Genomic DNA, 27308 nt, shown 5'->3' on the forward strand with positions numbered 1-27308 from the left:
CGATGTTGGGGCGTGAGCGGAAGACGGCCTAACGGTGTGCGTGACCGTAGCCCAGCTTCATGGAGACGGTTGCGAATGGTCCTCGCCGATACCCCAGGAGCAACAGTGTCCCTAATTTGCTGGGAAGTGGCGGTGCGGTCCCCTACGGCACTGCGTAGGATCCTACGATCTTGGCGTGCATCCGTGCGTCGCTGTGGTCCGGTCCCAGGTCGACGGGCACGTGCACCTTCCGCCGACCACTGCCGACAACATCGATGTACTGTGGAGACCTCACGCCCCACGTGTTGAGCAATTCGGCGGTACGTCCACCCGGCCTCCCGCATGCCCACTATACGCCCTCGCTCAAAGTCCGTCAACTGCACATACGGTTCACGTCCACGCTGTCGCGGCATGCTACCAGTGTTAAAGACTGCGATGGAGCTCCGTATGCCACGGCAAACTGGCTGACACTGACGGCGGCGGTGCACAAATTCTGCGCAGCTAGCGCCATTCGACGGCCAACACCGCGGTTCCTGGTGTGTCCGCTGTGCCGTGCGTGTGATCATTGCTTGTACAGCCCTCTCGCAGTGTCCGGAGCAAGTATGGTGGGTCTGACACACCGGTGTCAATGTGTTCTTTTTTCCATTTCCAGGAGTGTATGTCCAGTGTGAATTTGTTGCCGAGCTGATTACTGACACTGGGAGGCGGCTAAGCGCGTGTTGCCACGTGGTGGGTCGAGACTGGGGATCTGACAGCCATTATCAAACTCTCGATGTCCACATTTGTGACGAGATCTGACGTTACCTATTTCTTGACACCTGATTCGACAAGCGTCAACGTCAGAAGATTTCGAACACCTCAAAAATACAACGAGTTGAAATGCGAGCTATCTGGGCCTATAAAATTATAATATTGATCCTCTACAAAGCAATGATAAATATTTTTCTTTGCCCTTCTCCATCGAAGGCTCACTACTTACTTACTGGTAAGTCACGTCGTAATCCGCAGACGGATTGACTGGTGATTCATCGTTATTGTCGCCATCCCTTTTGGCGAAGAGATCATACTACCCTATTATGAGAGAAGTAATGTTGGAGGTTAACGTCTCTTCGAAGTCAAGTTCACTAGAAATGAAACATAAAATCAGTTGTACCCGATTGGGAAGGGAAAAGTGCAACCGTAAGAACCGTCATGGTATTCATCTGAAGTGATTTACGGAACCCAAGGAACTGGAATTTGGGTGGTCCAACAGACATATGAACCTTGCTCTCCTAAACAAGAGTCTAGATATTTTCGACATTCTCCTACTTGTTGTTTCCAGTAAAACAGATTTTGTTCAGGCGGAACTGCGTCTCATCGAGAATGCATGAACCATTAACAAACAAAATGTTTAGTATGTAAGAGAAAATAAATAATACACGATCAATATAAATCTTATGACAGTTTTTCAACAAACGAACAGTCCGCCCTTGGAAGCTGAGTGGTCAGCGCGACGGAATGTCATACCTCACGGCCCGGGTCAGATTCCCGGCTGGGTTGTAGATTTTCTCCGCTCAGGGACTGGGTGTTGTGTTGTCCTTAACATTATCATTTCATCCCCATCGACATGCAAGTCACCGAAGTGGCGTCAACTCGAAAGACTTGCACCAGGCGAACGGTCTACCTGACGGGAGGCCCTAGCCACACGGCATTTCCAACAAACGAACAAAGTCTTTCGGTATATTCTTCACCTTGTGGCACCAGCTTCATTATGGCTTCTTCATAGAACGCAGTTTCTGGCGTGCACTCATCTCTTCACAGCTAATTCCACTTTTTCATCCGAACTGAAGCCTCATTTTTTTTATTAGGCCGACGAGAAGAATGTTGGTCAGTGAATGGTCTGAACTACATTGCAGCCTCTGGAGCATCCTTGAAGCAAATTACATCGATAGAAAGAGCCGATAAAAGGGGTGCGGAACACTGGCACGGAGCAGTCTGACATTTGCAAAGGTCCGATTTAAGACGCCGGTATCCCTCAAGAGGACTGGGACCGATGACCGTTGCAGTCTGGTCCCTTTAATCCCACAAACCAACCAACCCTCAAGAGATCTTGCTCGCTTTGTGATGGACCACTGCTCAATGCGCCATATACTTGCACCCAATTAGAAGAAAGGGAACAAACGACTGTGCCTGCGGAGAAGAAGGTATTCAAGAGCACACTAACAAGGTATGACCTCTGCAGGCAAACGTGAGAAATTCTGAACATCAACAACTGAGTCAGTATGGAACATCGTACGATAAGGAGATTCTGTACAGTGAGTCATCCTGGCATCCTCTAAGTAGTACTGTTGTAGCAGTGTCCAGAAGGCACTGAGAAACACGTCGTCATTTCTATCAACTGTCTCCCCCTGTACTAATGGATTAGCGGCCCTACGGAAGTACTTATATATGCAGCCAAACATTCCGAAAGACAGGGGTGACGCGGTTCATCAAACAGCGATGGTTCGCATAGGATTTTGGTAACGCTTACTCGGACAACAAATATCCACTGTAGAAATGGATGTACGTGTATACGTATGTACGCACGAGGGGCGTGCAGTAAGTAATGCAAGTTATTACTTTTATGAAAGCAGGTTGGTTTTATTCAAGATTCCAGTACATCATATTATTCCCCACTCTTTTGGCTACAAAATCCTAGTTTTCAACATGATATCCGTTCAACGCAACGGCCTTACGCCACCGTACTGGGACGGCACGTGTGTCCGCGTGGTACCTCTCTACTGGTCGACATCAGAGTCAACGTCTCGCTGAATCAATAACCTTCTCCTCATCCACGTACTGCTTCCCGCGAAGTGTATTCTCTGCTGGGCCAACAGATAGTAGTCGGTAGGTACAAAATTGGGGCTGCAGGGTGTATGAGGAATAACAGTCCAATTAAGTTCTATGAGATCCTCTCGGGTGCACTGCGTTTTGTGAGCCCCTGAGTTGTCATGGAGAAGAAGCTCTCTTGCATGTTTGTGGCGACGAACAGGATGAAGTCGTTTCTTCAATTTCCTGAGGGTGGCACAATACATTTTAGAATTGATCGTTGCACCATGATGGAGGACGTTAAACAGAATAGCCCCTTCAGAGTCCCAGAAGACCATCGCCATGACTTTACCGGCTGAGGGTGCTGCTTCGAACTTTTTCTTTGGAGGAGAGGTGATGTGGCGTCACTCTCTGGATTGCCGTTTTGTTTCCGGTTCGAAGTAAAGAACCGTATTTTATAGCCTGTGACGATGATCGACAAGAAAACGGGCACGATTAGCTTCCTAATGCACAAGCAATTCCGCACAGATGATCCTCTGTTGCTCTTCGTAGTCTTCTTTTAGGTGGCGAGGAATCCAGCGGGCTCAGGCCTTTGAGCACTCCAACTGGTGGACGAGTGTGTCAGCATTATCAACAAAAACGTCCGGTTTAACAGCGAGATTTTTGATTGTGTGTGTCCACACGCTCCCACACCGCACGAGTCACAGCTGTGTGCGGCCGGCTCGCACGCGGGAGAGCAGACAGGTTTGCTCGACTTTGTTGTGATGATGGCAGACGCCTCGCCCAACGACTCACCGCGCTTTTGTTCACTGTCATGTCTCCGTAGACATTCTGCAAGAGCCTATGAATATTTGCGATGCTCTTGTTTTCTGCCAAAAGTAACTTAATGATAGCACTCTGCTTGGAAAGTACCTTCGTTACAGACGCCATTTTGAAGGCTCTGTATAGCGCCGCCATCTATCAGAACTTTATGAAACTATAGGGGCTGAAGAGGGAATACTCCATGACGTCCCACAACAAACATCGCATATTTTTTCAGCTGAAACTGGCCGAAAAAAAAAATGGTTGGCATTACTAATTAAACGCCCCTCGTATGTATGTTCCCCATCTCCTCGTAAACATCTGGACGTATTTCAACCAAACTTGGTACACTTGTCACTTACTGGCTGGATAGAATCGCTGTGGGGTAGACATCTACCAGTCTACCAAAAGGGTGGGGACGGGAGTGAAAAAACAGTGTATCCTACTATGTGCGAATAGCCATGTTTTATTCACTTAATTAGAGGGTGACAGCACTTAATGACTTGCAACAAACTTTACAAATAATTCCAAACCTTTACGAAATTTTTGTCTCGCTGGCAACCCCCACAAAATATTGAAAGAGAAAAAGTGTACCGCTTGCTACATTTTCACTGTTCATGCAGTGAAAGTGATGCATAAGGCATGACGTTTTAATATATTACTTCTTTACTATTAATTACATTCACGACATATTTTGCAGACAGTGTTCAAGCATACCAATGAATGTAAAAGGAAAATGATATCATTGTACGAAACATAGTTCAAGAGATATGACGTCAGAAACCATGAGATGCGCGAAAAATTGTCCCGTCATTCATGGCGTTAAAATTATTCCTTCTTTGCTACTAACTCTATTCGCAATACGTTTAGCAAGCTGTATCGACATACGACGCTGAATGAACCAGCAAAAATACATCGTTCAAAAAAGTTCAAATGTGTGTGAATTCCAAAGTGACCAAACGGCTCAGGTCATCGGTCCCTAGACTTACACACTACTTAAACTAACTTATGCTAAGAACAACACACACTCTCATGCCCGGGGGAGGACTCCAACCCCCGGCGGAGAGGCTGCGCAATCCGTGACAAATACATCGTTGTACACGTTGTACAACATATTGTTCAGTTGTATAATGTAAAATACTGAGATTCGTGAAAAGATGCAGCATTATGTACGGCCAGCCGGTGTGGCCGAGCGGTTCTAGGCGTGGCAGTCTGGAACCGCGCGACCGCTACGGTCGCAGGTTCGAATCCTGCCTCGGGCATGGATGTGTGTGATGTCCTTAGGTTAGTTAGGTTTAAATAGTTCTAAGTTCTAGGGGACTGATAATCTCAGAAGTTAAGTCCCATAGTGCTCAGAGCCATTTGAACCATTTTGAACCATTATGTACGACATTTTAATTTATTACTTCTTTACTATTAATTTCACTTATAATACATTTTCAGACAGTAGCCACACATACCAGTGGGTGTACCTGCAAAATTATAGGCTTATCATTGCACGACACATAGTTCAGGAGATACAACGCCAGTACCATTGAGCTGCGTGAAAATGAAACAGCAGGGTGAAATTCGCTGGAGATACAGGTTAAATATGTATACAGATACGTGTGAAATATGTTGAACAGATGAGAAATATACTAGACATGTGCGTAGATGGACAAAAGCACTGGTATAATTCTCCTGGAAGGATTTCAACCAAATTTGGTAGTCGTATTAGTTACGATCTGAAGAAATGCCGTTGGGGTAGGAACCTCCAGCCTCCTATTCTGGTGGATATGACAAAATGGAGAGATAAAAGGGGAAAAGAGGAGGTGGACAGACCGAGAAGGGGAATGGACACAGATAGAAGGGGAGGAGGAGGTGATCAGAAAGAGGGGGGAGGGGGGGGAGGGGGAGGGGGAGGAGGAGGAGGAGGAGGAGGAGGAGGAGGAGGAGGAGGAGGGGGAGAAGGAGGTGGTGGATAGAAAGAGAAGGAGCAGATGGATAGAGGGGGAAGGAACAGATGGACAGAGGGCGTGGGGCAGATGGACACAGAGAGGGGTAGGAGGCGATGGACAGAGAGAGAAGCAAGAAGAGGTGGATAAAGGGTGGATGTGGAGGAGGTGGACAGAGAGGGGGTGAACTGGGAGAGAGAGAGAGAGAGAGAGAGAGAGAGAGAGAGAGAGAGAGAGAGAGGAGGGGGGTGCAGGGAGGAGATGGACTGATAGAAGAATGCAGTAAATATATACCCGGGCAATGCTGGATTCTCAGCTAGTATCCTATACAAACAGGGAGCATAGGATATAAAATACTGACAGACTGCTGTCCACATAGAAGCAGACGAAATCAGAAGTTGACTGTTTGACACTGTCCTCTGAAGCACCCATAGAGACGCCAAGGTGCATATACGTAGGTTGGAACTTAAATAATGTCAACACTGCTGTGGAGACACCACGCAGTGGAATCTACTATTGTCGCTGATAGATCACGTTGTTGACATACCTACCTTACCTCCGAGCAAATGGACTCGCCCGTACCACGTCACCGGCGTGCGCACAATCGAGGAGGAACGGTTCAAATGGCTCTGAGCGCTATGGGACTTAACTTCTGAGATCATCAGTCCCCTAGAACTTAGATCTACTTAAACCTAACTAACCTAAGGACATCACACAAATTCATGACCGAGGCAGGATTCGAACCTGCGACCGTAGTGGTCGCGCGGTTCCAGACTGAAGCGCCTAGAACCGCTCGGCCACAACGGCCTGTCACAATCGAGGGAAACACAGTCACTTCTGAGCGAGCGGTCTAAGGTAACGATGTCACTATGTTTTCGAAACAGGAGCAACGGAGTTGGATCAAGACTGAATGTGCCAGAAACCGTGCAGCACGAGAGTGTCATCAAGGTCTTCAAGATGCGTGCGGGGAATCGGTATTGCCGTACAGAACAGTGGCACGTTGGATAAAAGCCTTCAACGAAGGTCGGCAGACTGTGGCAGACATGCATTGGGCAGGTCGTCCTAGCGTCTCTGAAGAAGAAGAGCATGCTGTTGCCGCGTTAGTGGACAGTGATCGACGCCATACGATTCGTGAGCTCGCCCACGAAACCGGATTAGTGCATACGACTGTGCTTCGCATCCTGAAAGAACGCATGGGCATGCGAAAAACCGCATCATGATGGGTTCCGCATCACTTGACGGAAATGCACCAATGGATGCGTTACGACGCTGCTCAGACGCACTTGGAGCGCTATGAGCGCGAAGAGAGGTTTTCTTACGCCATATCGTAACACTGGATGAGACATGGGCCACGTTGTACGAGCCAAAACTGAAACGAAAATCCAACGAATGGCGTAATTATGGGTCGCCGCGGAAGTCGAAAGTGCGTCAGAGCTCCAGTATGTTATGGTGATTCTGATGTACGAATGCGATGGTGTTATCCTAACGTATTACGTTCCTCCACGGCAGACCGTCAATGCACAGTATTACTGTTCGTGTTTGGAGCATCAACTGCGATCAGCTTTACGAAAGAAGCGGCGACACTTTCTGCGCAATCCACCCACCGTTTTGCACGCCAATGCACGGTCGCATACAACGCAAGCTGTGGCTGCTCTGTTCGGTCGATGGGACTGGGAAGTACTGTACCATCCACGATACTTCCCTGACTTAAGTCCTTGTGACTTTGATTTGGTTCCGAAGATGAAGGAACCACTTCGTGGCATTCGCTTCAGAACTGTTCCAGAGATTCGACAGGCCGTAGACCGCTCCATTCGCACCATAAACAGAACAGGCTCTGCTAACGGTATACTACGCCTTCCACATCCCTGGCAACGGGTTCTACACAACGGTGGTGACTACTTTGAAGGACAGTAACAGGTGCAAACACGTAACTCTTTTGTATCGGTTGTGAATAAATAGGTGCTACTATTTAAGTTCCAACACTCATACAGACCGATTTGCCATTTAGAGAAAGTAAGCATTACCTAACGAAAAAGATTGTGATAACGGTTTAGTTACACGGTAACGATTATTGAACTATGTGAAATAAAATCGTCATAACTTCTGAACGGTTTGCGTTAGAACGTTCAAACTGCACGATTAGCCGCGGGGCATGATGGGAATTAGTATGGTTTGTTTTAGCGACGAAGCCCACTTTTATTAGGATAGGTTCGTCAATAAGCAAAACTGGCGCATTTGGGGGACTGGAAAACCGCATTTTGCGATAGAGAAGTCTCTTCGCCCTCAACGGGTGACTATGGTGTGCAATGTCCAGTTCAAAAATAGTTCAAATGGCTCTGAGCACTATGGGACTTAACATCTATGGTCATAAGTCCCCTAGAACTTAGAACTACTTAAACCTAACTAACCTAAGGACAGCACACAACACCCAGTCATCACCAGGCAGAGAAAATCCCTGGCCCTGCCGAGAATCGAACCCGGGAACCCGGGCGCCGGAAGCGAAAACGCTACCACACGACCACGAGCTGCGGACTGCAATGTCCAGTCACGGAATAATTGGTGCGATATTCCTTGATGGTACGGTGAGTATCGATAGGCACGTGAGGGATTTGGAAGATGATTTCATCACCATTATCCAAAGCGACCCTGATTTGGAGAAGATGTGGTTCATGCAAGACAGAGCTCGACCCCACCGAAGCAGGAGAGTGTTTGATGTCCTGGAGGCGTACTTTGGGGACTGCATTCTGGCTCTTGGGTACCCAGAGGCCACTGGCATGGGCCTCGAATGGCCGCCATATTTTCCGGATCTGAACACGTGCGACTCCTTTTTGTGGGGCTATATTAATGACAAGGTGTACAGCAATAATCCCAAAACCACTGCTGAGTTGAAAACAGCCATTCCCGTCATCGACTGCATGATGCTCCGACACTTCAGCGGGTAATGCAGAATTTCGCTATTCTTCTGCGCCACATCGTCGCCAGTGATGGCACACGTATCGAACATGTCATAACATACATCTGAATATCTGTAGTGACGTTTGTATGTTGAATAAAGTGTGTACACGCTGGAGTTTTAACTAATTTACGTTTTTTATGTAGTTCAATAATTGTCACCCTGTGGGTTCACGTTCGGGCCTCATTTCTGTAGCAGTCACTTTTTTTCAACACCCAGTTAAAAAGTTATTTCTGTGGTGCGAAATTTTTTGTTCACTTTTGAAACTAATTTATATTAATTAGACTCATTAATCAAATATAACTTACACTTGAGTACAACACTTGCAGTTAATAATAAATAAATGGATTAGCTGCACTAGATGTGCAATAAACTCCACTCCACAGTTTTATCTCTGTAAAGTATATTACTTTTCAGTCAGACTGCCGTTACCATTTACAAAGATTGTTTTAACACGAATAATATTCTCCCAGCACAAGCTATAATTCAAAATAATTGATTAAAAGTAACTAATATTTATCTCAGGCTAACTGTCCCTAATGTTAGTTATTACTTTTAGACAACCAGAACATTGGCACACGGACCTTTATTGGGATGTTTCGATGCTTGTCATTATCAGATGATGCGCAGTGGCGAGTTGACCTTGTGAGACTTGTGGTTCAGCGCTTCTGTGCAGGAGGTTTGAAGGTGTCAGCCAGACAGGATTCCGCATCTCATGATTCCCACCAATTGTTGTAGTGCCTCACATCCAGCCTAGTAGCAAAGTTTCTCACAATAGTACGTTCAGCAAAGTTAGCTATGGGTACGCAAATCCTTAAATCTGAGTGGTAAGCTTGAACTCTATATCTCGCCATTCGACTTATTTGCTAGGAATTTTAGTTTTTGTTGTTTAAAACCCTCTTTTCCCACGTTAAAAACACTGCATTGCAAAGAATGTTCTCTTTCAAAGGAATCCTACTTAATTTTAAGTTATGTTTAATTTTATGAAACCTGCTCAGTTTTGTGCTTTGTTGAGTCATCAATTTACTGCGCGTCTTGGACAGTCTCCTAAACTGTACACTTCTGGTCACTAAAACTGCGACGCAATGAAGGTGGCACGCAACAAACGTAAACGTGATATGAAGTTTATCACATGCTTGGGTATGTAAATCATCACTATTTGAGTGCAGCCTCACAAATGAGATATGAGTAACGGCATCTATATTATGTGCGTAAAGAAAGATGACGCAGTGGGTTTCTCATTAAGAAATTGCATTTCAGTGTTGGTTTCCTGTGAGGTCATGTTTTGCATCGTGTGAGATGGACCAGCAGCAGTATCATGGACTATCGACGCAATGGTTTCCTGTTACGTGATATTGCTGCTCACTGTTGTCGGGATCACACGATTGCCATGTGGATATGGACTCTATGGGCTCAGGAGGACCCTGTTCGAAGTCGTGCAAAGTCTCAGCGGGCCCACGCGACTAGCGCCGTCGAAATCTCACATGTCGTTCGCTCGGCCGTGCTGGATCCTGCAGCCACGTCACGTACTTCGTGTCAGGGAATTGGCTTGTTAACAGCGGTTAAAGTATTCCACACGGACAGTACGGCGAAGTTTGGAGCAGCACGGACTGTCAGCACGGCGACCACTGATGCGACTTGTGTTGATGCGATCGCTGAGAGGAACGCCGACAGTGGTACGCCGAACAACAGCATTGGACACAGGAGCTGTACAATTTCACCTTTTCAGACGAGTCTCGGTTTTGCGTACAGCATTATAATGGACGTATTTGTTTGTGGAGGCTCTGAGGAGACTGAATTTTGCTCAAGTACATTCGTCATCACCATACTGGCCCAAAATCTGCACTGATGACAGGGATGCCATTGGGTGCATGACATGATGATCACCTCTGGTTCGCATGTCCAGTAGCCTGGATGGGAGCTGTTGCGTTTCTGACGTGTTGTGTGTGGCGCCTGCGCGACATCTCCGTGACGTTGTCTTTCAACAAATTAACGCAAGAGCGAATGTTACCCGCGCTGCCCTGCTATATACTGGGGTGACAAAAGTCATGGAACACCTCCTAACATCCATTTGGACCTCCTTTTTGCCGGCGTAGTGCAGCAGCTCGAAGTGGCAGCAGGGACTCAACAAGTGGTTTGAAGTGCCCTGCAGAAATAATGGGTCTTGCTGCCTCTATAGCCGTTCACAACTGCGAGGGTGTTGCCGGCGCAGGATTTTGTGTACGAACTGATCTCTCGATACATCGAGATATCGACATATCTCATAAATGTACGATGGGATTCAAGTCGAGTGCTCGGGGTGGCTAAATTGTCCAGAATGTTCTTCTAATCAATCGCGAAAAACTGTGGGACGGTGACATGACTCACTGTCAGCCATAAAAATTCCATCGTTATTTGGAAAAAATTAGCCCAACATAACTATTTTCAGTCAATGATCGGTTCAACTGGACCAGAGGACCCAGTCCATTCCATGTAAAGACAACCCGCACCATTGTGGACCCATCGCAGGCTTCCACAGTGCCTTATTGACAACTTGGGCCACGGCTTCGTGCGGTCTGCGTCACACTCTAACCCTACCGTCAACTGTTACCAACTGAAATCGTGACTCATCTGAGCAGGCCAAAGTTTTTCAGTCGTCTAGGGTCCAACCGATATGGGCACGGGCTCAGGAGAGGCGCTGCAAGCGACGTCGTGCTATTAGCGAAGGCACTCGCGTCAGTCGTCTGCTACCATAGCCCGTTAACACCAAATTTCACCGCACTTTGCTAACGGATACGTTCGTCGTCCATCCCACACTGATTTAAGCAGTTATTTCATGCACTGTTACTTGTCTATTAGGACCGACAACTCAACGCAAACGTCGCTGTTCTTGGTGGGTAAGTGAAGGCCGTCGGCCACTGCGTTGTCCGCGACGAGAGGTACTGCTTGAAATTTGGTAACCTCAGCACACTCTTGACATCGTGGATCTCGGAATATTGAACTCCCTAACGATTTCTGAAATGAAATGTCCCATGCGTTTAGCTCGGACTACTATTCCGCTTTCAAAATCCGTTAATTCGCGTCGTGCTGTCATAATCACGTCGGAAACCTTTTAACATGGATCACCTGAGTACAAATTACAGCTGCGCCAATGCAGTGCACTTTTCTACCTTATCTACGCGATACTACTGCCATCTGTATATATGCATATCGCTATCCCATGACTTCTGTCACCTCGATGCACTTCGATACTGCAGGTGTTTGACTGTTGCCCCTGCGAGCAAACTCTCTAGATCCCCAATACATTGAAAACATCTGGTCATGGTTTGCCGAGATAATGGTGAGCCATTACTTGCCGGCGACTATGAGTGATGGATTCTGGCATAGAGTAGAAGCAGCATGGGACGACGTATTGCATCTGTCATCCTGGCGCAGTTCGACTGGATGCGCAACCGGTTTGAAGCCATTGTTGCCGCCAGAGGTGGCAGCCCTGAGTACCAAATTTCACACTCTGTATATCCCAAGTCACCTACAAATTAATCTTATATTCTTCCTACTATACTACATAAGCACAGGAAGTAAAATTCTGTTATATACTATCCTTCTTGGTGTAGCAAATTTAATGGGCACCAATATATCATTTTCACAAACGCACAGAACAAAACTGTTTGGGTTGGGTCCTAGCACCTGCAATGGCCTTCCATAATTTACCTGCTGAGTTATTTTCTTGCATGACGCCTCCATTTTATTCCCATGTTTGTGAGTGTAGGTGGGTTGGATTTCCCTCTGGTCAGCACACAGCAAACTGTTAGTCATTGCAGGCCGGGGTGGCCGAGCGGTTCTAGGCGCTACAGTCTGGAACCGCGCGACCGCTACGGTCGCAGGTTCGAATACTGCCTCGGGCGTAGATGTGTATGATGTCCTTAGGTTAGTTAGGTTTAAGTAGTTCTAAGTTCTAGTGGCCTGATGACCTCAGAAGCTAAGTCTCATAGTGCTGAGAGCCATTTGAACCATTTTGTTAGTTATTATCCAGTAGTGGTAGTAAGTGTTGCTCAAAGGAATAGCAGCCACGCGGAGTGGCCGCGCGGTTTGAGGCACCATGTCACGGACTGCGCGGCCCCTCCCGCCGGAGGTTCGAGTCCTCCCTCGGGCGTGGGTGTGTGTGTTGTTCTTAGCATAAGTCCTCCCTCGGGCGTGGGTGTGTGTGTTGTTCTTAGCATAAGTCAGTTCAACGAGTGTGTAAGTCTAGGGACCGATGACCTCAGCAGTTTGGTCCCTTAGGAAGTCACATACATTTGAACATTTGGAAAGGAATAGCGGAACTTGGCAGTATGAGCCCACTTATCTTTATGACGCTGCATCCCCAGTGATCTGGGTGCACGCACTGATTCGGGAGTGAAGGGTCTCATGAATCAACTGTATCCTGTTATAAGCAGTCCTTGACATCCTACAGACTGGTACTACGATGCAGTTGGAGTCCGAGCTGGTCCTACATAGGTTCTATTGGGGGCAGGCCTGGGGATGTTGCTAGTAGCGGGAGCACCTCAACATCACTCAGACAATTCATAGAGACAGGTGTCAAGTGCCGACGAAGGTTGTCCTGTTGAAAAGTGGCTCCACAACACTGTCGCGTGAGACGCAACGTATGAGGAGCAGGACGTCCGCGACGTACGCTTGTGCCGTCAGAATTCCCTCAGTCACTACTAGCCCCGACCTGATAGCATAATCGATAGCTCCCAACGTAATGACACCAAGAAAATCACAGCTGTACTTCCCCAAAACGTTGGAGGCATGCGATATCTCCCCAGGTTGCTGTTACATTCTCCGACGATAGCCATCTAGGATAGTGCAGGACGCAATTCATCTATGAACACAATGCGACGCCATTCGTCAGCAGTCTATGCTTCCCAGTTACGGCACCACTCCAAAAGCAGCCGTTTATGTTGTGCTTTTAACGGCAACCTACACATAGGGTGGTAGTCGACCTGATGACCTGATACGGGTACCGCTGGCATCCGACCAATGATGCGAGATGACACAGAAAGATGCAGGAAGGCTATTATTCGTTCTCGGATGGTAAGTTCAGATGTGGATGGTTTACGATGTGCTTGTTGTTGTCAGACGTAGTCGACCGGAACCTTGAGGACGAATATGCCTGACCACACTTCCCTATGCAGACCAACATCAGGCGACTGTCACATCCGACTGTTCCATAAATCAGTATTTTGCACGATTCGACAAGCCGGCCAAATGGACGATCCATAATGTGTCCCATTTCAAACTCTGTCAGGTGCTGATAACGCTGAGTGCGCGGCATCTCCGTGACCTTTACAGTGATCACTCATCTGACTTTTTTTTTTTTGTTTTTCCACTTTTCATTCTCTGTCCTGAGGGGGCAGAGCGGGTTGTTTTCGGGCTTCTTGTCTCGTCTGACGCTGTTCACGCCCCTTACATACCCTACCAAGTCTGGTGGCAACAGTAAACACGAACAAAACGAATGCACTCTGGTGCGAATCTACCTGTTATCTAAATATTTACGTAACCGCCGAAGGTGTGTACGTGTGCAAATGTACATTGATATCCGACCATGTCTTCTAGGTGCTTCTCTTTTCTTATTAGGCGAAATTTGCGTTCGTAAAATTCTTATGCAGTCTAAGTTAAAGTCTCAGTTCTGCGAAAAGAAAATGTGATTATCAAAGTGCGAGAGAATAAAAAGAAGTTGAATTCCTTTTTATTGGGAACGGAGAAATGGCAGGATCGACGCAAGTCTATGGTAAAGACGAGGAAAGAGCGAAGTATGCAGTGTGTGTTTGCCCGCGGCGGCTTGATAGCACAAAGGAAACCGTGTGGCGGCGCTTGTGGCCCCGGAAGCTGCCTCTTCTGGCAACCTACCACTGGCCGCTCGCAGCCGTATCGACGTGACAACACCCGCCGTTTAAGGCCAAGGAACATACTAAGGCACACGCTCTCTGTGTCGTCATACTTCTGCTCCGCATGTAAGCTGCAGTACATCCAGGAATTTAGGTTTTTTAATGTTTTAAAGATTGAGCGCAAGTGACGTTAAGGCATTGTGCGGACATTTAAAAACCCGAGAGAGAGAGAGACGGAAATATGGTCATATGGCTCTAAGCACTATGGGACTTAACATCTGAGGTCATCAGTCCCGTACAGTTAGAACTACTTAAACCTAACTAACCTAAGGACATCACACACATCCATGCTCGAGGCAGGATTCAAACCTGCAACCGTAGCAGCAGCGCGGCTCCGGTCTGAAGCGCCTAGGACCACCCGGTCACAGCGGCCGACGAGAGAGAGAGAGAGAGAGAGAGAGAGAGAGAGAGAGAGATGGTGAGAGGGGGGGAGGGGGGGGGAGAGAGAAACCTAATTATGAATATATATGGTTCACCCATTCTGGGAATCGAGAATCTCAAAGATTTTAGCGTGTTATCTACATCCATCGATACGGCCAAGATGTTGGCTACAGCAGTTCCAAGGCCATATTAAAATCTCTACAGTAGTTCCTCAGACTGTCCCGGACATACAAAGAGAAGCGAGCTTGGACTTCAGTTTACATATGTGGAGAGAGATCATTCAATAAAATATATTTTACTTACGCATATTTTGTGTTTGCATGCAATAATGTTCATTTGTTATGCTCTAGACGGGTGATGAATACGACGTATGTTCACATGGAAAAACGATTTTTTATGTGATATAATTACAATTTAACAAGTTTCAGCTTTCTTACCTTATTTGTACTGTGAAATATAGCTTCTTGTTGAATTTCATGCTAGGGTCAACAGGAAGTATCCTACAGGTTTTGATGAGTGAGTTAGCGAATATCAAAATATGTGACATAATTGACTGTATCTTTTGATTGCATTGACTGACAAGCTTAATTTTTTACACCGCCAAAGGGATCACAGACTTTATTATGTGACATAAATTTGAACTTGATACGCCAACCTGTTCCAGAGAAAAAGGGGTCTTAAAAATGAAGAGAGTCAGAGGGATAAAAAATGACAAAAATGTTTCTTTCATGTGATATAATTAGAAATTAACAATTTCCGGAGTTTTTCCTTAACCTGTGCTGTGGAACGTTTCTTGTTGCCGAATTTCATGATTCTAGATCAGTGGGAAATACCCTACAGGCTTTAATGAGTGAGTTTTCGAGTATCTAATATGTGACATCAATGGCCGTATTTTTTGATTGCATTCATTTAGAAGTTTAAACTGTTTACACTGCCAAGGAACCATAGATCTCAGCATGTGGCATACAATTAAACTTGCTACACTAACCTGTCCCAGAGGAAAAGGGGTCTTAACAGACGGACGGACAAACAGACAAAAATGGCAAACAATATTTTTTCACGTTTTATAATTGCAAATTAATAATTTTCGGATTTTATCCTTTCTTTTACTGTGAAACCTTGCTCCCTGCCAAATTTCATGATTATAGGTCAACGGGAGGCATCCTGTAGGATCTGATGAGTGAGTTTTCAAATATCAAGATATATGACATAAATGGCCCTACATTTTGAATGAACTGACTTAGAAACTTAAAATTCTTACACTACCAGGGCACCGTAGACTTCAATATGTGACATAAAGTTGAACATGATACGTTTACAAGTTCCTGAGAAAAAGGGTTCTTAACGGTCGAACAGACAAACAGAAAAGCAGACAGACAAACGGACAAAAAGCGATCCTGTAAGGCTTCCGTTTTTACAGACTGAGCGACGGAACCATAAAAATTTCTATCTGCGTGAATGTAGTTACATTCTTGTACTGCACACGTACGCGGCCTATCCAGCATCCATATACTGATGAAGAATCCAAAAATGAAGCGGCGGAACATAAAGAGACAAAGTTTAATGGTCTGTTATCACGGTAGTGCTGCACAAAACTGCCCCTATTAAATAAGCGTCTCTGAATCAACTTGCGTCACTTGTACGCAGGTGCAGCATCAAGAGTGCACCGGTACTTAACATTTAGTGTTATGAAACAGAGATGATACACGGGATAGCTGAACTAGCTGTATGACTGTATGACAGCGAAGCATCATTTACGATACGAACTGCGATAGAGAACCCCTGGCCAGTCAGATGAAAACAGATAAATTCTCCTTTCGTGTTTCATAAACTGTAGGAACAAATTGCAAGTTCTGGATAGGTACCCAGGCGGTTCAGACATGCACTGCTGAGATCTACGACGCATGTCAAAAACTGATATTAGTTGTCATACAAACTAAATGAGCAGGACCACGAATGTGCATATAATAGCTGCAGTCCTGTGAGTGTAGTTTCTTACGGAACTGTGCGCAGAAGACTACATGGAAGTGTTATGTATACGTCGCAATGAGCCACTTGCGTTCTGCTCGTCACAAGAGGTAGTGTTCACTGTGGGCACGCCATCGTGTCATTGGAAGACCGCTCTCTTGATGGATCAGTACAGATTTAGCTCGCATAGTGACAGCTGTCGTATTTTCATTTGGCAAGAAACTGGAATCTGTCAGCATCCATCAATCATTCGGATGAGAGGAATGGCTTTCAACGAGTCAGTGTACTGTATGTGGATGAGGGAATTTATAGATGGACATGAAGACCTGCTGGCCTTCATGCGCGAATTACTCAGGTCTACAGAGATGCTTATCAACGTTTTTATAATGGTTGAATCACTGTTTTAATATTACTTGTTGTAGACGCTCAACCACGCAGATACGTCTCGTGTACAGATATTTTCACCGGGAATCAGTTCATCGCATAGATAAATAACTAGATCACTCGACCTGAATCCCACTGAAAATTGCTTGTGAAGGGTGTTGTTGTTCACTGCCTTCGAATCCAGACTCTGGACGCACTGAGAGCTTTCGCCAGGTGAAATGTGTTCTCTTTCTATGCAGTTCACACAAGTTGCGTTACGGTGAAAAGTCAGCGCCGGCATGCCAGTCAGGAACGACAGAGAAGAGATCAGCCAACCGACCACCCTCCAAGACGACAACGCGACAGCAGCGGCTCTAGGTGAATACGACCTAAGCGCCGCGCCCGACTGGTGGCAGCCCACCTCGATAGCAGCTACGTTAGCCCCTTCGTTAGCCGACGCATCGTAGCCTCTTCATTAGCAATCTCTACGTAGCTCAGTTAGAGATCAGCAGCCACTGCAGTTCAGTTGACAGACTTTGTTAGTGGCGGTCGCTAGGACCAGATGTATTACTTGTGTTTGTCGATTCTGAAGAAGACTGATTATTTAGTATTTCGCCCGTTGCTTGCGACACATCTGTGTAACTGCAAAAATGGTTCAAATGGCTCTGAGCACTATGGGACTTAACATCTGAGGTCATCAGTCATCTAGAACTTAGAACTACTTAAACCTAACTAACCTAAGGACATCACACACACCCATGCCCGAGGCAGGATTCGAACCTGCGACCGTAGCGGGCGCGCGGTTCCAGACTGTAGCGCCTAGAACCGCTCGGCCACTTCGGCCGGCTGTGTAACTGCACTTGTGGATGAGAATGTATAAAGGGTACAAGAGTTCTCAGATCAATGTTGAGTACACGTACTTGTCTTGCTGTAATAAAACTCGTTAGTACGAATTGTCCGACTCTTTGTCTAGCAAACCGAGTATGCAGGATTGCTAGACACAACATGGGGTGACTGAAAAGTTCAGTGAAGGATCTCAAAAAGTAAAGAAAACAAGAGTTACGAAGAAAACACGTTTACCGGCCTTCAGAGTAATCAGCATTCGTCACAACACACTTCTGACATCGGTTATAAAGTTACTGGAAACTGTCAGCAGGCCGGCCGGAGTGGCCGAGCGGTTAAAGGCGCTACAGTCTGGAACCGCACGACCGTTACGGTCGCAGGTTCGAATCCTGCCTCGGGCATGGATGTGTGTGATGTCCTTAGGTTGGTTAGGTTTAAGTAGTTCTAAGTTCTAGGGGACTTATGACCACAGCAGTTGAGTCCCATAGTGCTCAGAGCCATTTGAACCATTTGAAACTGTCAGCAAACGCTTCTTGCGGAATCGCTCGAAGCACCTTGGCCACGCATTGTTGGATAACCGCAACATCTGTGAATGTTTGTGAACAACAACGCGCACACTGTCTTTGCTTATCTTCAACTCTTTGGCTCTCATTCTCAAAGACAATAGTCGATCATTCAGAAGCATCCGTTGCACAGCCTTGGAGAGCCTGTAATGTTATATACTAGATCAAAATGTACTGACCGTATGTTTTTGGTTTTTCAGTCTACTTCATCATTACATAATCATTGAGATTGTCAGTTCTTCTAGAAACCCGAAAAAATATTATCAACGAATCACTTCGAGAAAATCTTAGCATTTATGCAATATTGATCGAGGCTGATTTATGTCTTATCATTTTGCCTCGGGATAATGAGTTTGTTTAACTGATAAGTTGTCTCTAAAGCTGCGCACCTGGTCTTACGTTGCATAAATGTGTGCTTCATTTACTACACAACCGTGAGGACTGTGTCAAAGGTTTTAGAGATGTAAAAACTACTGACTAACTTCACAATCACTTTAGAAGTATCATATCAGAGTCATCTAGGAGGTAAAGGTTGGAGACCTGAAACCTGAATCACAGTTTCATGAGAAATGTTGGATTTCTCTCACAAGGGACGTCTCTCAGCTCGAACAGAAATTTGATTTTTAAAAATTGAATCACACTTCTAACAAAACCTGTGACGCCTTGTGACTGGTGTGATTGTGTGCACAAAACTGCGCCTGCAGTCGTGGAGGAGGAGTAACACACCAGGCAATCAATAGTAGGGGGACAACCTTCGTGTGGCCCCAAAGTACCGTTATCCAAGATGGCTGCCGTAATGTCAGTTGATGACGTCATCCAACAGGGCGGCCGTGACGTCAGCTGATGACGTCATCCAAGATGGCGGTCATGACGTCAGCTGATGACGCGATTGACGTCATTCAAGATGGCTGCCATGATGTCAGCTGATGACGCGAGCATCGTTACCCAAGATGACAGGAAAGTGCCACGCCCCCCTGGTGGGAAGTTTGAATTTTGGAGGGAAGACAGGTCAAATGGGATACCTCCAATAACCTGAGAAAATGGTGGGAAAGAAAGGGCAGTGGGGCTACCTCCACTAACTTAAGAAAATGGCGGGAATGAAAGGGCATTTGGACTATGTCTAACCTGAGTCATCTGGCCGCCACCTCTTCCAAGGAATGGGCTGGATAGGATGAACATAAGTCTTTATTTTCAGTCTTTATTTTTAGTCTTTATTTTCAGTCTTTACTTAAACAATTAGAGGTAGTACTGCCATCAAATGTGTTCACTCCATGGTCCGGAGTCCAACTGACCTAGTACATAGTACTACCACCAGAGGGCACTGTTGTCCCTTCTGTGATGTAATCCAAGATGGCAGTCTGGTGGTGGAGAGGAAGGATCTCACAACATGAAATTCAAGGGTATATTGCTTATTTACAAAAAAATCTGTTTGTGGGGGTTGGACTAATCTTGCTCATCATTCTCTGCTGTATGGAAACATGTAGGTCTCATAAGAAGGCATTACATGGGAAAAACACGTTGCATAAACTAATGTTTGGCACTGTACTCTGGGTGTCTTAAACTAATGTTTGGCCCTTTGCCGGCACTTAACCTACTGTTCTGTTAAGTTGTTTTCCATGTCACCCCCATTTCCTTAAGCTATTATACCGCCTTTGATACGAAATAAAGTAATTAGTTATGTCCTCCCACAATTTTCTGGTAGACTTTTCGAATGTCACATGATTTTGAACGCCATTTCTGGTGCATTGTTCTTTGTCACCCCTTTAAACTGTTGTAATGCATTTTACATAAAAATTATGCAAATTAACCTAGTGTTCTGCACTTAACCTGCTGTTCTACTCCATGTCACCAACTCACACACACCCTCCCCTTAACTACTGCACTACCACCATGTTCATATAAAAAATTTATGCAAATTAATTACATCTATATTCTTCACATGTATGGGGTAGTTTTTTTTAATTCGCAGCATCATATTGGTCGGTGAAATCGATGGAATACAGTTTAAACAAAAGATCTCTAATAAAAAGCACATCCTGCCACTCGACGCCCGACGCCACTGCCGCCTCCATCGCCGCCGCTGCCTCTGGCTCCGACCCTACCCTGGTCGCGGCCGCCACAGCATCACTCTTGCATCCATGGGCCGCCCTCCCTCAGGCTAGCGGCTTAGGGCTGCAGCAACCAGGCTGCTTGCAGTGGCCCGATTCTGCAGCATCTCCTCCTCTGCCGTCACGTCTACGCCCATCACGTGAGGTACACCACACACCCCTGTCCACCTCACGACAGAACTCCAAGACACACTCATACTGGTCTCATACGTGAAACGCCTCTGGGCAGCACATGTGTTTACTGTTTCTGACGTCATTCCTCTGGATACTGACGTCACAGATCACGCTATAGAAATCTGTTCCAGAATAGCACAAGCTGCTTTCTCCCTAGTGATCCTAACAGGACAAATGATCTGTGTCTAGCTGTGCACGCATACCCAGTGTGGGCGACGAATCACCATGAAACATCCGCTTGGCGACTCACCGTCTGAAAGGTTCTCAATGTTACGCTGATGTCACATGGCTATGTAAAATACGAGCAAAGTCGACCTCTCGGAAATTGTATAGTGTCCCAGAAATAGTTAACGGTCGATTTCGTAGGAGCTTTTATGATGTCTCAACTTGTCTGCATGGAAATTTTTGTCCTAACAGAACCTGTTTACGAAAATAGCGCAGAATAACGCCGAATGCATTCCTTCTGATGGTCCTAACGGGGCACCCCATCCATCACGTGTTACCCTTCCTGGAAATCGTTAAGACCTGCTTTCAACAAACATCTCCGAAACACAAATATTCTTCCAGAATGAGATTTTCACTCTGCAGCGGAGTGTGCGCTGATATGAAACTTCCTGGCAGATTAAAACTGTGTGCCCGACCGAGACTCGAACTCGGGACCTTTGCCTTTCGCGGGCAAGTGCTCTACCAACTGAGCTACCGAAGCACGACTCACGCCCGGTACTCACAGCTTTACTTCTGCCAGTACCTCGTCTCCTACCTTCCAAACTTTACAGAAGCTCTCCTGCGAAACATGCAGAACTAGCACTCCTGAAAGAAAGGACATTGCGGAGACATGGCTTAGCCACAGCCTGGGGGATGTTTCCAGAATGAGATTTTCACTCTGCAGCGCAGTGTGCGCTGATATGAAACTTCCTGGCAGATTAAAACTGTGTGCCCGACCGAGACTCGAACTCGGGACCTTTGCCTTTCGCGGGCAAGTGCTCTACCAACTGAGCTATCGAAGCACGACTCACGCCCGGTACTCACAGCTTTACTTCTGCCAGTACCTCGTCTCCTACCTTCCAAACTTTACAGAAGCTCTCCTGCGAAACATGCAGAACTAGCACTCCTGAAAGAAAGTCCCGAGTTCGAGTCTCGGTCGGGCACACAGTTTTAATCTGCCAGGAAGTTTCATATCAGCGCACACTCCGCTGCAGAGTGAAAATCTCATTCTGGAAACATCCCCCAGGCTGTGGCTAAGCCATGTCTCCGCAATGTCCTTTCTTTCAGGAGTGCTAGTTCTGCATGTTTCGCAGGAGAGCTTCTGTAGAGTTTGGAAGGTAGGAGACGAGGTACTGGCAGAAGTAAAGCTGCGAGTACCGGGCGTGAGTCGTGCTTCGGTAGCTCAGTTGGTAGAGCACTTGCCCGCGAAAGGCAAAGGTCCCGAGTTCGAGTCTCGGTCGGGCACACAGTTTTAATCTGCCAGGAAGTTTCATATCAGCGCACACTCCGCTGCAGAGTGAAAATCTCATTCTGGAAACATCCCCCAGGCTGTGGCTAAGCCATGTCTCCGCAATGTCCTTTCTTTCAGGAGTGCTAGTTCTGCATGTTTCGCAGGAGAGCTTCTGTAAAGTTTGGAAGGTAGGAGACGAGGTACTGGCAGAAGTAAAGCTGTGAGTACCGGGCGTGAGTCGTGCTTCGGTAGCTCAGTTGGTAGAGCACTTGCCCGTGAAAGGCAAAAGACCCGAGTTCGAGTCTCGGTCGGGCACACAGTTTTAATCTGCCAGGAAGTTTCATATCAGCGCACACTCCGCTGCAGAGTGAAAATCTCATTCTGGAAACATCCCCCAGGCTGTGGCTAAGCCATGTCTCCGCAATGTCCTTTCTTTCAGGAGTGCTAGTTCTGCATGTTTCGCAGGAGAGCTTCTGTAAAGTTTGGAAGGTAGGAGACGAGGTACTGGCAGAAGTAAAGCTGTGAGTACCGGGCGTGAGTCGTGCTTCGGTAGCTCAGTTGGTTAGAGCACTTGCCCGCGAAAGGCAAAGGTCCCGAGTTCGAGTCTCGGTCGGGCACACAGTTTTAATCTGCCAGGAAGTTTCATATCAGCGCACACTCCGCTGCAGAGTGAAAATCTCATTCTGGAAACATCCCCCAGGCTGTGGCTAAGCCATGTCTCCGCAATGTCCTTTCTTTCAGGAGTGCTAGTTCTGCATGTTTCGCAGGAGAGCTTCTGTAAAGTTTGGAAGGTAGGAGACGAGGTACTGGCAGAAGTAAAGCTGTGAGTACCGGGCGTGAGTCGTGCTTCGGTAGCTCAGTTGGTAGAGCACTTGCCCGCGAAAGGCAAAAGTCCCGAGTTCGAGTCTCGGTCGGGCACACAGTTTTAATCTGCCAGGAAGTTTCATATCAGCGCACACTCCGCTGCAGAGTGAAAATCTCATTCTGGAAACATCCCCCAGGCTGTGGCTAAGCCATGTCTCCGCAATGTCCTTTCTTTCAGGAGTGCTAGTTCTACATGTTTCGCAGGAGAGCTTCTGTAAAGTTTGGAAGGTAGGAGACGAGGTACTGGCAGAAGTAAAGCTGTGAGTACCGGGCGTGAGTCGTGCTTCGGTAGCTCAGTTGGTAGAGCACTTGCCCGCGAAAGGCAAAAGTCCCGAGTTCGAGTCTCGATCGGGCACACAGTTTTAATCTACCAGGAAGTTTCATATCAGCGCACACTCCGCTGCAGAGTGAAAATCTCATTCTGGAAACATCCCCCAGGCTGTGGCTAAGCCATGTCTCCGCAATGTCCTTTCTTTCAGGAGTGCTAGTTCTGCATGTTTCGCAGGAGAGCTTCTGTAAAGTTTGGAAGGTAGGAGACGAGGTACTGGCAGAAGTAAAGCTGTGAGTACCAGGCGTGAGTCGTGCTTCGATAGCTCAGTTGGTAGAGCACTTGCCCGCGAAAGGCAAAGGTCCCGAGTTCGAGTCTCGGTCAGGCACACAGTTTTAATCTGCCAGGAAGTTTCATATCAGCGCACACTCCGCTGCAGAGTGAAAATCTCATTCTGGTAACATCCCCCAGGCTGTGGCTAAGCCATGTCTCCGCAATGTCCTTTCTTTCAGGAGTGCTAGTTCTGCATGTTTCGCAGGAGAGCTTCTGTAAAGTTTGGAAGGTAGGAGACGAGGTACTGGCAGAAGTAAAGCTGTGAGTACCGGGCGTGAGTCGTGCTTCGGTAGCTCAGTTGGTTAGAGCACTTGCCCGCGAAAGGCAAAGGTCCCGAGTTCGAGTCTCGGTCGGGCACACAGTTTTAATCTGCCAGGAAGTTTCATATCAGCGCACACTCCGCTGCAGAGTGAAAATCTCATTCTGGAAACATCCCCCAGGCTGTGGCTAAGCCATGTCTCCGCAATGTCCTTTCTTTCAGGAGTGCTAGTTCTGCATGTTTCGCAGGAGAGCTTCTGTAAAGTTTGGAAGGTAGGAGACGAGGTACTGGCAGAAGTAAAGCTGTGAGTACCGGGCGTGAGTCGTGCTTCGGTAGCTCAGTTGGTAGAGCACTTGCCCGCGAAAGGCAAAGATCCCGAGTTCGAGTCTCGGTCGGGCACACAGTTTTAATCTGCCAGGAAGTTTCATATCAGCGCACACTCCGCTGCAGAGTGAAAATCTCATTCTGGAAACATCCCCCAGGCTGTGGCTAAGCCATGTCTCCGCAATGTCCTTTCTTTCAGGAGTGCTAGTTCTGCATGTTTCGCAGGAGAGCTTCTGTAAAGTTTGGAAGGTAGGAGACGAGGTACTGGCAGAAGTAAAGTTGTGAGTACCGGGCGTGAGTCGTGCTTCGGTAGCTCAGTTGGTAGAGCACTTGCCCGCGAAAGGCAAAGGTCCCGAGTTCGAGTCTCGGTCGGGCACACAGTTTTAATCTGCCAGGAAGTTTCATATCAGCGCACACTCCGCTGCAGAGTGAAAATCTCATTCTGGAAACATCCCCCAGGCTGTGGCTAAGCCATGTCTCCGCAATGTCCTTTCTTTCAGGAGTGCTAGTTCTGCATGTTTCGCAGGAGAGCTTCTGTAAAGTTTGGAAGGTAGGAGACGAGGTACTGGCAGAAGTAAAGCTGTGAGTACCGGGCGTGAGTCGTGCTTCGGTAGCTCAGTTGGTAGAGCACTTGCCCGCGAAAGGCAAAGGTCCCGAGTTCGAGTCTCGGTCGGGCACACAGTTTTAATCTGCCAGGAAGTTTCATATCAGCGCACACTCCGCTGCAGAGTGAAAATCTCATTCTGGAAACATCCCCCAGGCTGTGGCTAAGCCATGTCTCCGCAATGTCCTTTCTTTCAGGAGTGCTAGTTCTGCATGTTTCGCAGGAGAGCTTCTGTAAAGTTTGGAAGGTAGGAGACGAGGTACTGGCAGAAGTAAAGCTGTGAGTACCGGGCGTGAGTCGTGCTTCGGTAGCTCAGTTGGTAGAGCACATGCCCGTGAAAGGCAAAGGTCCCGAGTTCGAGTCTCGGTCGGGCACACAGTTTTAATCTGCCAGGAAGTTTCATATCAGCGCACACTCCGCTGCAGAGTGAAAATCTCATTCTGGAAACATCCCCCAGGCTGTGGCTAAGCCATGTCTCCGCAATGTCCTTTCTTTCAGGAGTGCTAGTTCTGCATGTTTCGCAGGAGAGCTTCTGAAAAGTTTGGAAGGTAGGAGACGAGGTACTGGCAGAAGTAAAGCTGTGAGTACCGGGCGTAAGTCGTGCTTCGGTAGCTCAGTTGGTAGAGCACTTGCCCGCGAAAGGCGAAGGTCCCGAGTTCGAGTCTCGATCGGGCACACAGTTTTAATCTGCAGGAAGTTTCATATCAGCGCACACTCCGCTGCAGAGTGAAAATCTCATTCTGGAAACATCCCCCAGGCTGTGGCTAAGCCATGTCTCCGCAATGTCCTTTCTTTCAGGAGTGCTAGTTCTGCATGTTTCGCAGGAGAGCTTCTGTAAAGTTTGGAAGGTAGGAGACGAGGTACTGGCAGAAGTAAAGCTGTGAGTACCGGGCGTGAGTCGTGCTTCGGTAGCTCAGTTGGTAGAGCACTTGCCCGCGAAAGGCAAAGGTCCCGAGTTCGAGTCTCGGTCGGGCACACAGTTTTAATCTGCCAGGAAGTTTCATATCAGCGCACACTCCGCTGCAGAGTGAAAATCTCATTCTGGAAACATCCCCCAGGCTGTGGCTAAGCCATGTCTCCGCAATGTCCTTTCTTTCAGGAGTGCTAGTTCTGCATGTTTCGCAGGAGAGCTTCTGCAAAGTTTGGAAGGTAGGAGACGAGGTACTGGCAGAAGTAAAGCTGTGAGTACCGGGCGTGAGTCGTGCTTCGATAGCTCAGTTGGTAGAGCACTTGCCCGCGAAAGGCAAAGGTCCCGAGTTCGAGTCTCGGTCGGGCACACAGTTTTAATCTGCCAGGAAGTTTCATATCGGCGCACACTCCGCTGCAGAGTGAAAATCTCATTCTGGAAACATCCCCCAGGCTGTGGCTAAGCCATGTCTCCGCAATGTCCTTTCTTTCAGGAGTGCTAGTTCTGCATGTTTCGCAGGAGAGCTTCTGTAAAGTTTGGAAGGTAGGAGACGAGGTACTGGCAGAAGTAAAGCTGTGAGTACCGGGCGTGAGTCGTGCTTCGGTAGCTCAGTTGGTTAGAGCACTTGCCCGCGAAAGGCAAAGGTCCCCAGTTCGAGTCTCGGTCGGGCACACAGTTTTAATCTGCCAGGAAGTTTCATATCAGCGCACACTCCGCTGCAGAGTGAAAATCTCATTCTGGAAACATCCCCCAGGCTGTGGCTAAGCCATGTCTCCGCAATGTCCTTTCTTTCAGGAGTGCTAGTTCTGCATGTTTCGCAGGAGAGCTTCTGTAAAGTTTGGAAGGTAGGAGACGAGGTACTGGCAGAAGTAAAGCTGTGAGTACCGGGCGTGAGTCGTGCTTCGGTAGCTCAGTTGGTAGAGCACTTGCCCGCGAAAGGCAAAAGTCCCGAGTTCGAGTCTCGGTCGGGCACACAGTTTTAATCTGCCAGGAAGTTTCATATCAGCGCACACTCCGCTGCAGAGTGAAAATCTCATTCTGGAAACATCCCCCAGGCTGTGGCTAAGCCATGTCTCCGCAATGTCCTTTCTTTCAGGAGTGCTAGTTCTGCATGTTTCGCAGGAGAGCTTCTGTAAAGTTTGGAAGGTAGGAGACGAGGTACTGGCAGAAGTAAAGCTGTGAGTACCGGGCGTGAGTCGTGCTTCGGTAGCTCAGTTGGTAGAGCACTTACCCGCGAAAGGCAAAAGTCCCGAGTTCGAGTCTCGGTCGGGCACACAGTTTTAATCTGCCAGGAAGTTTCATATCAGCGCACACTCCGCTGCAGAGTGAAAATCTCATTCTGGAAACATCCCCCAGGCTGTGGCTAAGCCATGTCTCCGCAATGTCCTTTCTTTCAGGAGTGCTAGTTCTGCATGTTTCGCAGGAGAGCTTCTGTAAAGTTTGGAAGGTAGGAGACGAGGTACTGGCAGAAGTAAAGCTGTGAGTACCGGGCGTGAGTCGTGCTTCGGTAGCTCAGTTGGTAGAGCACTTGCCCGCGAAAGGCAAAAGTCC

At 47.4% G+C, this 27308-nt stretch overlaps 1 protein-coding gene and 3 non-coding genes across 4 annotated transcripts in view; 2 read left to right on the plus strand and 2 right to left on the minus strand.

Annotated features, from left to right (window-relative positions):
- LOC124556488 (galactosylgalactosylxylosylprotein 3-beta-glucuronosyltransferase P-like) overlaps positions 1–27308 on the minus strand; it is a 302764-nt gene that overhangs the window by 64352 nt on the left and 211104 nt on the right. The gene's annotated exons all lie outside the window — the stretch shown is intronic.
- Trnas-cga lies at positions 21697–21771 on the minus strand. The gene has a single exon. It is a non-coding gene; the product is annotated as a tRNA-Ser (tRNA).
- Trnas-cga lies at positions 23645–23719 on the plus strand. Its single transcript has one exon. It is a non-coding gene; the product is annotated as a tRNA-Ser (tRNA).
- Trnas-cga lies at positions 26053–26127 on the plus strand. The gene has a single exon. It is a non-coding gene; the product is annotated as a tRNA-Ser (tRNA).

Source organism: Schistocerca americana, chromosome X (genome assembly GCF_021461395.2).
Source record: "Schistocerca americana isolate TAMUIC-IGC-003095 chromosome X, iqSchAmer2.1, whole genome shotgun sequence".
Lineage (NCBI taxonomy): Eukaryota > Metazoa > Arthropoda > Insecta > Orthoptera > Acrididae > Schistocerca > Schistocerca americana.